Source organism: Sus scrofa, chromosome 12 (assembly GCF_000003025.6).
Source record: "Sus scrofa isolate TJ Tabasco breed Duroc chromosome 12, Sscrofa11.1, whole genome shotgun sequence".
Lineage (NCBI taxonomy): Eukaryota > Metazoa > Chordata > Mammalia > Artiodactyla > Suidae > Sus > Sus scrofa.
In genome coordinates, this window is record NC_010454.4 from 11,548,927 (window position 1) to 11,562,658 (window position 13,732).

Sequence of the window (13,732 nt, forward strand, 5' to 3'; positions counted from 1 at the left end):
AGCAGGAAATTATATTCCATGCTGTTTGGGAGCCTCCGCACACATCCTTACCCCCTTCTGCCCTGCGGTTTATTTGGTCTTTGCTCTTTCCTTAGCGCTCTTGATCAAATAACCCATGCATCGGTGACAAATGGTAATGGAGTCCTCTGTCGCTGCCTGCAGATAACGTCTTTCAATGTTGGCTCCTGCCTTCTAGAGCGAATGCATCCAAGCGAGAACATCATCCTCCTGGCAGCTGAGTGGGGCAGGCAGCTTCCATGGCAAGAACGTCGGAAGGGAGACGCTGGAGCTTTGCAAGTGCGCGAGTTCCACGTGGGGACTGGTCAGGAGGACGCAGGGGGAGCACGCGGTAGGCTCCTGCTGTGGTTCGTAGCTTCAAGCTCGTTCAGAGAGAGAGCTCTGCTGTTTATGACTCTGGGGCCTTGGCATGAGGCCTATGGGATGCTGAGGAGTCCGGCTCCTGGTGAAAAACCTATCTGTGGTTTATCTGGCCCGACCGTGGGCAATTTTCCAGCTTTCCCTGGCAGGCCTCATGGGAAAACTGCCCTCTCCACACCAGGTCTGGTGGCAGCCACTCCCTGCAGACCCTGAAAGGAGTTGCCATCGAGGACTCGGGCCCCTCTGGCCTGCTGTGCTTTTCACACAGTCATCCCTGAGGGTCTGAAGCGGTGGGGGCGGCGGCGATTCCAGGACCCCCCATGGATATTCCAGTCCCTCATACAAAACGGTGTCGTCATTGCGCATAACCCACACACGTACATCCTCTCTGGGTTACTGAAAATACCCGATCCGACATCAACGCTGCGTAAACAGTTGCCAGTGGGGAGAGGGGGTGCAAACTCAAGCCTTGCTTTGGAGAACGTTCTGGATTTTTTTTTTTTTTTTCAACTGTTGGTTGACCCCAAGGATGAGGAATCTGCGGATATGGCAGGCCAACTGTATTTTCTTCCCGGCCCTACGCCTTTTTTCCCAGGCAGCTTTACCTGAGCCCTTGGGACTGATGGGGAACTTGAAGAAGGCGTCCCATCCCTGACTCAGCACGAGGGGCTTTTCCACTCCCAGCCTTCCCCCCTCCCTCTGTCCCTGCCACCAACCTCAGGGTCCCTGGATAGTGACAAGATCCCTCACCTGCTCTGATCCACCTGACCCTCAGCGTTCGGGGGTGGGGAGATGGAGAAGGGGAGCCGGCATTCTATCTGGCTTCAGAATTCTGCTTGTACCGTCACAGCAAATGTTTGAAGTCTTAACCCCTTCATTTTTGGCAGCTGACCTGAATCGGCGGTCGGGGGCCTGACAGCTCAGCATGCTCCCTCTAGCTCACTGAGCTTCGGACAGACGTGCCCCATGGTCCTTCTCCTGTGAGAAATGAGGAAGACGGGAAGCCTCTCTCGTGCCAAGGCCACGCCTAGTAGGTGGCGGGCATGTGGTGAGTACATGACCATAGCTGTCACTGCTCTTTCCCTACCCTTCCAAGGCTTGATTCGAAGTCTCGAATCCTGACTTCTGTGCATGTGCGCAGTGCGTGGGCGTGCCTGTGTGTGACATGAATTCAGGACAAAGGGGACCAAATTGCGAAATCCAACACAGCAGCCCACCCCTTAGTCAGGGACCCTCCCTCCACTAACCAAAGAACTCCCCCTTTCTCTCTGATGCTTCCCTTTTCCCTGAAAGGGAAGAAATTCTCCTGCTGCTCAGAGGGGCAGAGCCCTGCCCTCTCACAGCCAGGTGTGTGAGCCTGGCCTGAGGTCCTTGAGAGACACCAAGGCTGGGACCTCTGGTCGTGGAAGAAAGCACCTGCAGCTCATTGTCTACACTGAGGGAGCAGGATGGATGCCCAAAGAAATGGGGTCAGGGGAGTTCCCGCCGTGGCTCAGCGGGTTACAGACCCAGTAGTATCCGGTTTGATCCCTGGCCTCGCTCAGTGGGTTGAGGATCTGTCATTGCTGTGAGCTACGGTGTAGGTCGGTGGCTACAGCTCCAATTCAGCCGAGCATGGGAACTTCCATATGCCACAGGTGCGGCCCTAAAAAGAAAAGAAAGAAAGAGACACCTCCTGCCCTGAAGCTACACAGCCAGTACGTCAGAGAGAGGGCACTTCCCACCCCTGGGCATTGTCATCTGCAGGGGATTTGGGTCCAGAGGGTGGCAGGTAAGGGAGGGAGGCAGGGCACTGGGAGATGAGGAGGAGTTAAGAATGGGCCCTCTGCCCTCAGATCCTGCATTCACGTCCTGGGCGTCACCCACATGCCAAGCTCGTACAAGGGCCTGGGCGTAAACAGCAGGCAGGAAAACAGCCCTGCTGGCACAGGGTCCTCTGTCTACTCTCCCCATCGCCCCTGCTCAGCCCATTGCCTGCACCTTCAGCCCCCTGCTCTGTGGGCCTCAGAGCCCAGCTCCCTGCCCCCTGGCCTGCTGGAGCCCCTGTCCAGACCATGGCAGCCACCACCATGGCCTGGCCCAAAGCAGCCTCTACTCTGACCATCCACTCAGGGTGGTGCCTGTGGGACAGGCAATCCCTATGGCATGTAGGGCAGGGATTCTGAGATGATGTCGCATCAGCTGTCTATGCCTCAGGCTCATTCACTCGGTAAATGACTCAATGAGTCCCTGTCTGGTGGTGTACTAGAACCAGACAGGTGTTAAGGAGCCCTCGGGGAGGAAAGCAGATGTGGTCTTTATGCCTCTCCCCTCAGTCTAGAAGGTAAGGGTTAGTGGGGAGGACAGAGAGCAGGTGGTTGCAAGAAAAGACAATATGTGAGTCATCTCCATAGAGACATACGGGATTTTCTGGGGCCATGTTGGCAGGGAGATTCGGCTTTACCTGGGAAATCAGAGAAGACTTTGCTGAAGAGGCGATACTTCAGCCAAGACAGGTGAGTCAGCCAGAGAGCAAGGCATCTTCCAGGCATGGGAACAGCACGCAGGAAGATCTGGTGGAGACAGAGAGCCATGCTTTCAAGAAACTGAAAGAGAAAGGTAGATGCAAACTATTCCATTTAGAATGGAGAAGCAATGAGGTCCTGCTGTACAGCACAGGGAACTCTAACCAGCGTCTTGGGATAGACCATGATGGAAGATAACATATCAAAGGGAATTATGTATCTGTATGATGGGTCACTTTGCTGTACAGCAAAAACTGGCACTACATTGTAAATCAACTATACTTGAATTTTAAAAAGAAAAGAAAGACACCGAAAGGGGGCCTGGGAGGCTGGAGTGGGAGAGAGTGACAGGAGAAGACGGGGGTTAAAGAGGCAGCAAGCGCTCAGGATCTTCAGAAGCCATGGCCCAGACTGCGGACCTCACCCCAAGAACCGTGCTGACACGCTGCTGGATTTCAAGCAAGACTGAGCTGTGCTTGCTGGTTTGCCTATAGAAACAACAACCCTAGTTACCAAAGAGGAGCGTGGGTCGGAAAGTCAGAGACAGGATAGTCTAGTGAGGAATCTAATGCTGTGGTCCAGGCAAGAGACAGGGGAGCCTGGTCCAAGGTGGAGACAGAAGAGATGGAGAGAGAATCTATGGGTCAGACACAGTTTGGGGCATCCTGGCCAAATCTGATGGTTTGAGTAGATACTGCAAGGGTGACAGAAGATTTCCCAAATAGCTTCTGGATTTCTGGCTTGAGCAGCTGGGTAGATGGTGGTATCGTTTGCTGAAACAGGGTCATCCCTCCAGGCCGGCCTGGAGACCCATTCACCCCCATCTCTATGCAAAACTAATCCCCACGTTCCAAGACACAGATCCAGCAACAAACAACTGAAACAGAGCTCACAGAAAAACACTAAATAGTCTGCCCACTTTTGATGTTTTTATCAGGCATTTTCAGACAAAGTTTGCTCCTTAGAAGCATGCCTGGGCCTCATATTATCCACATCCTGAGAAGCTAAACAAAGCAGGGGGTAAAAAAAAACACACACACACAAAGAGACTTGGTTTGGTTTTGTTCCTGTTTCTTGCTGACTGGAACTAAATGCTGCCATATGCTCAGAAAATGTCCAATGTTTGCATGTTGGGGTTTTTTGTTGTTTTATTTTGTTTTGTTTTATTTTTTTTTTTTTTAGTTAGTTTTATCTGGTCGAGTCACTGGGCTTTCAGCTAAGTAACCCTATAATCTGCACTTCGTGAATAACCATATAATTGAGGAATTGCAGTCATCGCGGAGGGCTGCTGTGTGGACAGTAGTCTTTTGGGGTTTTTCCAAATTTCTTTTCTGGAATGCTGGGAAAAGGAAGCCGTGAGTTGAATCTCAGGGCCCCTGGTCCTGGAATCTGCAGCTTTCTCCCGGGAGTAATGAAGATGCGGAAAGAGGACCTTGGAAAGCATAGTGAATCCAGCTGGGGAGCTTTTCCCAGAGCAATATTCTCTTGTTGGTGGTTTTGTTTTTTGTTTTGTTTTGTTTTCTTTTCTTTTAATTAGAATTTGGGGAAAAGCTAAATCTGCACAGAGCTCACTTGAGACCTGGAAGGGTCCTTTTAGAGCTCTGTGCCATGCAGATAACCGTGGGTCAGTACATCAACACAACCCTTATATCAGCACACTTTTCAGATGTGTGGGCAGGCTGGCAGGTGTGGGGTTAACTTGTCTAAGATCAGGAGTTCCCACTGTGGCACATGGGATCGGCAGCATCTCTGCAGCACTGGGGCGCAAGCTGGATTTCCAGCCCCAGCACAGCGGGTTAAGGATGCTGCCTTGGCACAGCTACAGTGTAGCTCGCAACAGCTGGCCAGGAACTCCATGTGGCTTGGGGCAGCCAAAAGAGAGGGAAAAAAGAAGGTAAAAAAAATATTAAGGTGCCCTATTAAAAAACAAACAAACAAAAAATGTGTATAAGATCAGGCTGCAAGTAAATGACAGGGACAGCTCTTGAACCCAAGCCTCTTGTGATGCTCAAGAAGATAATATTTTCCATTTTATCCTCAAGTTGTTGCTCTATGAGTCAAGGTCAAGCGCAGAGACGTGCCACAGCCCTGAGACAGCATCCTCTGCATCATCAGCCCTCTCCCCAGAGTTTGAGACCTGCCTGGTGTCTCTAAGTTTAACATGCCCCAAACCCAAAACATCTCTATTTTCTCCATCCCATTTAATAAAGTTGCCATGTACTGTTAGGAGAAACGGAAATCTTTCTTTTTCTTTCTCTCTGCTTTTTTTTTTTTTCCCTTTGGTCTTTTGTCTTTTCAGGGCCACACACCCGTGGCAAATGGAGGTTCCCAGGCTAGGGGTCCAATCCTACGCCAGAGCCACAGCAACTCGGGAGCCGAGCTTCGTCTGTGACCTACACCACAGCTCACGGCAACGCCAGGTCCTTAACCCACTGAGCAAGGCCAGGGATTGAACCTGCAACCTCGTGGCTGCTAGTTGGGTTCGTTAAGCGCTGAGTCACGACAGGAACTCCGAAACAGAAATCTTGAGGAAGTCTTAACACCTCTCTCCCTTTCATGTGTGTGTGTATAGCCCACCCATAGCTCCTACCTTCTCAGCATCTTTGAACCCATCGTCCCCCATCCCCGCTCCCACCCCCACTATCTTTGCTTTAGCCCTCACCACCTGTTCTCCGCATTGACAATAGCCCCATCACCTTTCTCCTTGTCAGAAAGGTTTTTGGGAAAGACAAAAGTAGTTGTGTGTCTCCCCCTCTTTACATTGCTCCCCGTCGCCTGTAGACAGTAAGAGCCCAATCCTTAGCACATCCCACATGACGCTCCTTCATCTGTTCCAGCCTCATCTCCAGCTCCTCCTCACCCACCTTCTGCAAATTCTACCCCTCGCATCCACGCCCCTCCGCGTACCCCAAACCTCCCCTCACCACGGAACATCCTAGATTCTAACCCTCTTCCCTGCTTTCCCACAAGAGACCCTCTGCCAGGACTGTCCTTCCTCTCCTGGTCTCCTGAGGGACCCCTCTTTATCCTCAGGACTCCGCTGGCAAGGCACCTTCTCTGTGAAGCCTCCTCCCAACCCACAAGCAGGATTAGTGCCTCCTTTGCTCCACCGTTACCGTCACTATCACAATGAGCCCTGGTTATCTGTTGTCTGTCTTGAGGACTCCGCTTTCCTAAAGAGCCACAATTGCATATCACTGCACCTCCGAATTTCCCCCACACCCACTTCGATGCCTGCTACTCAGTGGCTGCTCATTAAATGTCTGGCAAAGAAGTGGATGAATGAAAAGGAACAGAAAAAGAGAAACTTGGTGCCCAGGCTTTGAAAAATCAGGTGTGGTTCTGAACTAAAGGGGCAGCTGGTACCAGGTTCAAAGAAGATGCGCGTGAGAACAGAAGGAGACTCGGAGGTCAAAGTCCCCGGGATGGAGGGCAAATGGGATGTTGGAAAGGACCAAGAACTAAAAATGAATGTCAGCAGCCTCCCCTGCGGGTGGCAGGTGTTTTCCTTAGGCAGTATGGTGTGTTTTGTACAAATGAGGCAGTTTCTGCCTCACCTTGTAAGTCGCAGCCTGAAAGTGGCCACATGGCAGCCATCACACAGGGAAGCAGGAGGAGGGCTTTGTTGGGAGGCCTCCCCCTGCCAGGCTGGGCAAATCAAGTCCCAGCTCTCCTTTTGTTTTAACATGAATATATTGCACACTATTGGGCACTTGGCCTTTTGCTCTCCACTCTGATGAAAATTTTTAAAATATTAACTAGTCTATTTCCACTCTGGAGATTGCAATCTGCCTGGAAAAGCTCACGTATACACCTGAAATTGTTGGAAGCTACGAGACCATGTCATCTCAGCATCAGATTGTATAAAATTAACTAGGAGTAAAGAGGCTCTTAGAGAATGGATGGATGGATGATGGATGGATGGATAGATATGGATATGGATGGATGGGGAGATGGATGGACAACTGAAAATTCTCTGGACCTGGAATTGCTTTAAGTTAATCAGATACATGACAACAGCACAATGCTTCAAAGTGCCAATCCTTCAACACTCCAAGTAACACAATGACTTAGCCCAATGTAAAATATTCAGTATTCCTTAAGGCATGGCACTGATGAGTAAGACGTGCGAATTTTTGGAAGGTTGCAGGTAATTGTTATTTTTTTGGTCCCCAAATGACACCTATTTTGCCTGCATAAAATGCTAGTTCTGACAGGAAGTACCAGCAGCTCCTCACCACTTAGGAATGAAAATAAGGCACACAGGAAACCACATTTATTTTTTACTACAAGTCAACCAAACTCCCACACCTGCCTTGTGTGTTTCCTCTGTTGGGTGTCACAAAAATGCAGCAAGAAAATGACACTGGCCTCCTCATTTTCTACCAAGAGGCCATCTTACCGTTGCCCTGCTGGGTACAGAGGGTGGGGGAACACTGCTCAGAACAGCGGCAAGAAGAAACACGCCACCCTCCACCCAAGATTCCTCAAGCGAGTCATTTTGAAATGCTCCATGCCAGGGAGGCACGTAGAGCAAGGGCTGTGCCCATGGGGACAAGGCAGCATTGGATGAAGAGTCCTAACAGAAGACAGTTGAGTCACAATTGTTCTGCGATGAACGGATGTGGAAAGAAACAACAGACCCTGACAGCCCCGGGCTGGGCTCCATGTTTCAAAAACCCTGCTCACCAGGACAGGGACAGTTTGCCTTCCGAGGATGCTTTTGCTCAGGATTCTTGCAGGGAATTTTCTTCGTCCCAAGGAGACTCTTCTCAAGGGATGTTGAAACGTGACGACCTGTTCTGATTGAGACTGCTCTTTCAACTCCATGGAAATTACTGTTATCATGCCTCGTCTTCCATAATGATGTACCTTGGTAGGCCCAAATGTCTCTGAGGTGCAGGCCTTTAATGAGGATTTTCGTCCAAGAGATATAATTTGACCAGTCTGCTGTGAAGCATTCACCAGCTCAGCTGAGTCCTGTCCCCACTCGCCTTGAACTTCTCTTGCCCCCTTAGGAACCACTCTGCTTGGGTTTTTTTTTTTTTTTTTTTTTTTTTTGGCTTTTCGCCATTTCTAGGGCCGCTCCCGAGGCATATGGAGGTTCCCAGGCTAGGGGTCGAATTGGAGCTGTAGTCACCAGCCTACACCAGGGCCACAGCAACTTGGGATCCAAGCCACGTCTGCAACCTACACCACAGCTCACAGCAATGCCAGATCTTTAACCCACTGAGCAAGGCCAGGAATCGAACCCACAACCTCATGGTTCCTAGTCAGATTCGTTAACTGCTGAGCCACAAGGGGAACCCCCGCTGCTTGGTTCTTCTCTGTCTTCTAACTGCATAGTCTTGCTGCTTGGATCTGCCTATCCAGGCTTCGTATAACAATAGCATCATACGTGAACATCAACAGATAGATGAGATAAATTCCCATCTTCATAGTCACATGACAGTGCACTTTTAATGGGAGTATAAAATGGTGCAGCTACTGTGAAAAAGAGCAAGGCAATTCCTCAAAAAATTAAAAATGGAATTGTCATATGGTTCAGCAATCCTGCTTCTGAGTATATACCCAAAAGAATCGAAAATAAGGTCTTAGGTATTTGTATACCCAGTTTCATTGCCTCTTAGTCCCCACAGCCGAAATGGATGAGACCGAGTGTCGTCAGTGGATGGATGGATAAACAAAATGTAGTATATAAAGACAGTGGAATATTATTCAGTCTTAAAAAAAAGAAGAAAATTCTGGCATGTGCTATAGCATGGATGAACCTTGAGGAAATTATGCTAATTATCAACAGACATGTGCTCTTAGGCAAGGCTCGTCCCCTCGCTGGGGGGCTCTGTTTTTTCTTGTTACATGGGAGGGCAGCTTGCAATGAGTCTCCTTTGAGGTCCTCTCTGGGTCTGTCTTTTGTCTTTTTTTTTTTGTCTTTTTGCTGTTGTTGTTGTTGTTGCTACTTCTTGGGCCGCTCCCGCGGCATATGGAGGTTCCCAGGCTAGGGGTTGAATCGGAGCTGTAGCCACCGGCCTACGCCAGAGCCACAGCAACGCGGGATCTGAGCCGCGTCTGCAACCTACACCACAGCTCACGGCAACGCTGGATCGTTAACCCACTGAGCAAGGGCAGGGACCGAACCCGAAACCTCATGGTTCCTAGTCGGATTCGTTAACCACTGCGCCACGACGGGAACTCCCTCTCTGGGTCTGGAATGCATTCCTTAAAAAGCTACTCTGGGATGCCAGACTCTGGAAATACCTGCGTGACCCAGAAGCAACCACACAAGAAAGAGCCCAAAATGTCCAGACCCACCCTGCCACGTGGAAAGAGGTTAACCTGCCAAAGAACCCGGAACAGAGAGGAGCCAACCTGGGCATCACACAACTAGTTTGCCTCCTACCTGGATCCATTTCTCTGAGCGTCTTTTTAAAATAGAAAATAGAGCCTCTGGAAAGCAAAGAACCAGAACCTTCTGGAAGGTTCTCCAGCTGTCCTTTTCAGTTTGTCCAAGTCATACCACCTCCATCTCCTTCCCTCTGGACTGGCCAGTCTTTATTTCTCCCTGTGCCCCCTGGAACTGGCAGATGCCACTTGGTCAGAAGCTGAGTCACAGATCAGTCTGCTGTGATGACAGGAGGGAATAAAGCAGTTGGCCTGGGAGTGAAGGGACATCCACGCGGAACAGGTTCAGCAACATCTAAGCACAAACGTAGGGAAAGATACCTGGAAGGCGTAGCTTTCCTTCATTGAACTACCTCCCGGAGGAAATGCGGGTGGAGAAGGCATCGACAAGGCAGGCTTGGACCCTAACCCATGTTTCCTCTGGCCAGATGCGTGCATCCCTGCTTCCACTGTCCTACTAATTGGTAGGTCTCTGCTGTCATGGACTTGCGGGCATTGGAGCCTGGTCTGGTCTTGATTTAAGACAAGGAAGTAAGTCACAAATCTTTATGGGCAAAGATAATTGCAATGGGACATGTTTTTCCAAACCAGAGTCTTTTCCTCGGTGCCACTGGATTTAAGAGGTCTCCCTCTGGGCAGCCTCTTCCGCAGTTGTCTCCCCACACAGGGCATCTGTGTCCTCATCCTCTTGGTTTTTAATGCAGCCATCAGCTAGTCTTTGAGTTCCTTCTCTTCCACCTTCGGCTGGGTATTTCCTGAGGCTTAAAAGTTTTCCTGGAGTTCCCATTGTGGCTCAGCAGTAACGAACCTGACTGGTATCCATGAGGACACAGGTTTGATCCCTGGCCCTGCTCAGTGGGTTAAGGATCCAGCATTGCCATGAGCTGTGGTGTAGGTTGCAGACGTGGCTTGGATCTGGCATTGCTGTGACTGTGGTATAGGCCAATAGCTGTAGCTCTGATTCGACCCTAACCTGGGAACTTCCATAGGCCGTGAGTGTGGCCCTAAAAAGCGGAAAAAAAAAAAAAAGGAAGTTTTCCTTTAGAGCAACTCTCAAGTGTGTCCAGCTAAAAGATTTTGTACTTGTCCATCAAAGTCTAATTTTTCTGGTTCATACACTGATGAATGAAACAGGCTGTTGTTTCGACATATACTCACGTTGTAACTGGCCTAAGGGTTCATGCATTACTTCTAAGTGCTTTTGATAGGTAATGGCAGCAGCTAAAGAAATTTAGAGTGGGAGGGAAATTTTAGGACGCTTTAGCTATTGTCTTATACCTCCCTGCCAGGTTATAAGGAGAGAACACCTTAGACCGAATTCTTCCCATTACATGGACATTTATTCAACAAACGTTTATTGGCAAGAAGACACAAAACAGTTCGTGTAATCAGTTCTGTAGACGCAAATGAAGTCACAAGTCTGTCTCTGGGGACCACTGCACACTTTCTTTACTAGAAAGGTTTGGTCAAGACAGACACGACAGCTCCAGAAGCAGGATTCAGTTCTCGCCTTTGGACTCAAGACAGACACGACAGCTCCAGAAGCAAGATTCAGTTCTCGCATTTGGACTCAGGCCACTGGAAATATTCCAGGATCAGAGACTGAACATTAAGAGCAGTCAGTCTAAGAGTACAGGCTACAGCTTTGCAAGATTATCATACCCTGGTCACGGAAGGGAAGGGCTGTCTCCAAGACGCTCTAGCCCACACACAAAACCCAAATGCTTTCCTTTTTCCGATGGGAGTGCTTTATTAACGGCCATCGTACTAGTTAACAATCTACTATTTTCACCAGTAAAAGCAAGTCTACTATCACTATGTTATCCAGCAATTTCTGCTCTCTTTAGCCACCAGCCTGTACTGGCCTTAGGAAAATAATACAACATCAAAGGGGAGACATTGAATTGTTGGCTGGCTCCATCGATCTGGAGCTTAGAAGACTAGCATGGGGGCTTCAAGTTACCAACAAAAGAGGAAAAGGATGGAGCATGTGGGGAAAGCAGGCAGCCTGAGAAAAGAGAGTGTTGAACAGAGCTGCAAAGAAGCCCAATCTCTCTGGTCAGAGGAAGAGCAGTCTGCAAAGGACAAGGCATTTTGGAAAAAAGTAAGGAGAGAGGAATGACGCTTCTAAAGCTTGTGGGACTGGCTCCAGGAAGGAAACTATGTTCGGAAAACTTGCCAAGTGGAAATGAGAATATGGATGGGGATGCACTTCTCAAAGTAGGGGAAGTGAAGGCTGGGGTTGCGACTGGGAAGCTCGAGCAAGCAAATGAAGAGAATTGAGATCGGGGCTGGGTGTGGTGGGGTGAGGGGCAACGGGAGAAATAACTCAGAGGAGGCACCTGTGCAGCAGCAAAGGGGGTGCACGTGCTGCCTTGAGGAACAGAAGACCGGGCTGACCGTCAGACAGCACAGTAGCGCCCTCTTAGGATGTGTGCAGTCACAGCAAGCCGACAGCCACGGTACAAGGTCTTGAAGAGCAAATCAGAGCCTGAGGCTTCCGTAAGAGTCTTCCCCCACCTCCCCCAGGGGAGACTTTAACCTCAAAGAGGTGAATGAGGGCCTAGAAGCAAAACTATGTATGGATTTGAAGGAAAGACCCCTAAATCTGATTTCCCCCTTCTTCTTTTCAAAATGGAATTTCTGGAGTTCCTGTGGTGGCACAGCAGAAATAAATCCAACTGGGAACCATGAGGTTTCGGGTTCAATCCCTGGTCTTGCTCAGTGGGTTAAGGATCCGGTGTTGCTATGAGCTGCAGTGTAGGTCATAGACGCGGCTTGGATCCTGCATTGCTGTGGCTGTGGCTGGAGTCTACAGCTCCAATTGGACCCCTACCCTGGGAACTTCCATAAAAATAAATTTTTAAAAAGAGAAATTTCTTTGAATTGACTAAATTTGACTCCCCCACCCCAAATCATCTGTATTAACAAGCCCACACAGATTTAGCTTTCCTTTATGCTAGTACAGCCTATAAAAGGCCCTAAAATTTTTTTTAAAAAAGTGGAATTTCTTTGACCTGACTAAATTTGATTCCCCCACCCCCACCCTGAGTCATCTGTATTAACAAGCCCACACAGATTTAGGAGTTTTCCTTTATGCTAGTACAGCCTATAAAAGGCTAAGGAACAGTCTCCTAGCGACTTTCGAAAAAAAAATAGAAAGGAAAAAAATTCTGTTGCAAACAATCTTCCTTGAATTTTGATGGCAACCCTAAAACTTTTCCTCTGGTAGCCAAAAATAATTACACTCAGTTACACTCAGGGGCGAAGAAATCCTTTTGTCTTCTGGTTATAGAACAGATGTTTTACAGAAGCAGTTACCCCCATGCCACCAGTAAAAAAAATAAATAAATAATCAGAATAATCTAACTGACTGATCTTTGATTTCAGAAAACAGCTGTGGGATTCTGTCAGAAAAAAAAAAAAAATCTTATAAGGAAAAAAAATAAGTTGTCATTTATATGAACCGAATGTATTTCAGAGCAGCTTTTCTGGATTTCCCAGGATTCTGAGATTCCAGGAGTTGGGAACAAGCGTCTGTCACTGCTGGTTTTGTAGAAGCAGGTATGGATGGGGGGACAACACACGTTATTTTAACAGAAGAGGCATTTCATGAACACGCTTCTGCTGGATCTTAGGATCAATCTCAAGTGAGATCTGCCCTGTAAAGGTATTGACGGCTTTCAACAGGATCATTCTGACCCATCATTCACTTAATACTCAACTCTGTTGAGCATCTGCATCCTTAGGCGTGGACCACTGCCCTGCTCAGAAATGTTCAGCGCTCTCCCTACTGCCTATGAACCAAGCATCAGTGCTTTGCCTGGGAGGTGGGGTCCCTCCGTGGATGCTCCTAAAATCCTTCTTCAGCCCCATATTCCTCTCCTCTGTGTTCCCATCAAGCTAGACCACTCGCCATTTCATCATCACCCTCAGCTTTCCCATGTCCACTCCCACCCACCTCAAGTGGACTTTCCCAGCTAGAGGTGGTCCCATTTTATACAAGGAATGAGTTTCTTTGACAGACACCTCTCAGGAGCTATTACCCTGTAGTAACACATCTACAATTTGGAGTATATATGCCCTGACCATATAAAGCTAGAAAGCAAATCTGTTCTTACCGAGGTGCAGCCATCAGTTTTTCCAATTGCCCCATCATTTTGTCCAAGATACAGAATTTTTGTGAACCTAGGGTGTACTGTGCTGCCAGAAAGCACTCTGTTTTGTTTTTTCTCAACATGAGCGCTAATGTTTTGCAGAGGGCGTTTTTCTAAATTACCTGACAGTGTATCACAACCACCACTTATCGCCTTCAGAGCACTTCACCACCTCTAACGCCATTCCAAAGCTGCTGATTTTTTTCTCTATCAGGCTTAGCACCAGCAAATAACAGAAGTTTAGACGACATGGTTAGGTAACATATAAATGCTTTAAATTACTAATAATTG

The 13,732-nt window shown here is 48.6% G+C and overlaps 1 long non-coding RNA gene across 2 annotated transcripts in view; it reads right to left on the reverse strand.

The window, feature by feature from the left end:
* The window catches only part of LOC110255981, a 71,902-nt gene that overhangs the window by 12,733 nt on the left and 45,437 nt on the right, over positions 1–13,732 (reverse strand). The window contains exon 3 of one of the 2 annotated variants that reach the window (XR_002337051.1): positions 2,822–2,930. The exons of the other annotated variant lie outside the window; for it this stretch is intronic. This is a non-coding gene — a long non-coding RNA (uncharacterized LOC110255981). The remainder of the gene's footprint in view (positions 1–2,821; positions 2,931–13,732) is intronic. 2 annotated transcript variants of the gene reach the window in all.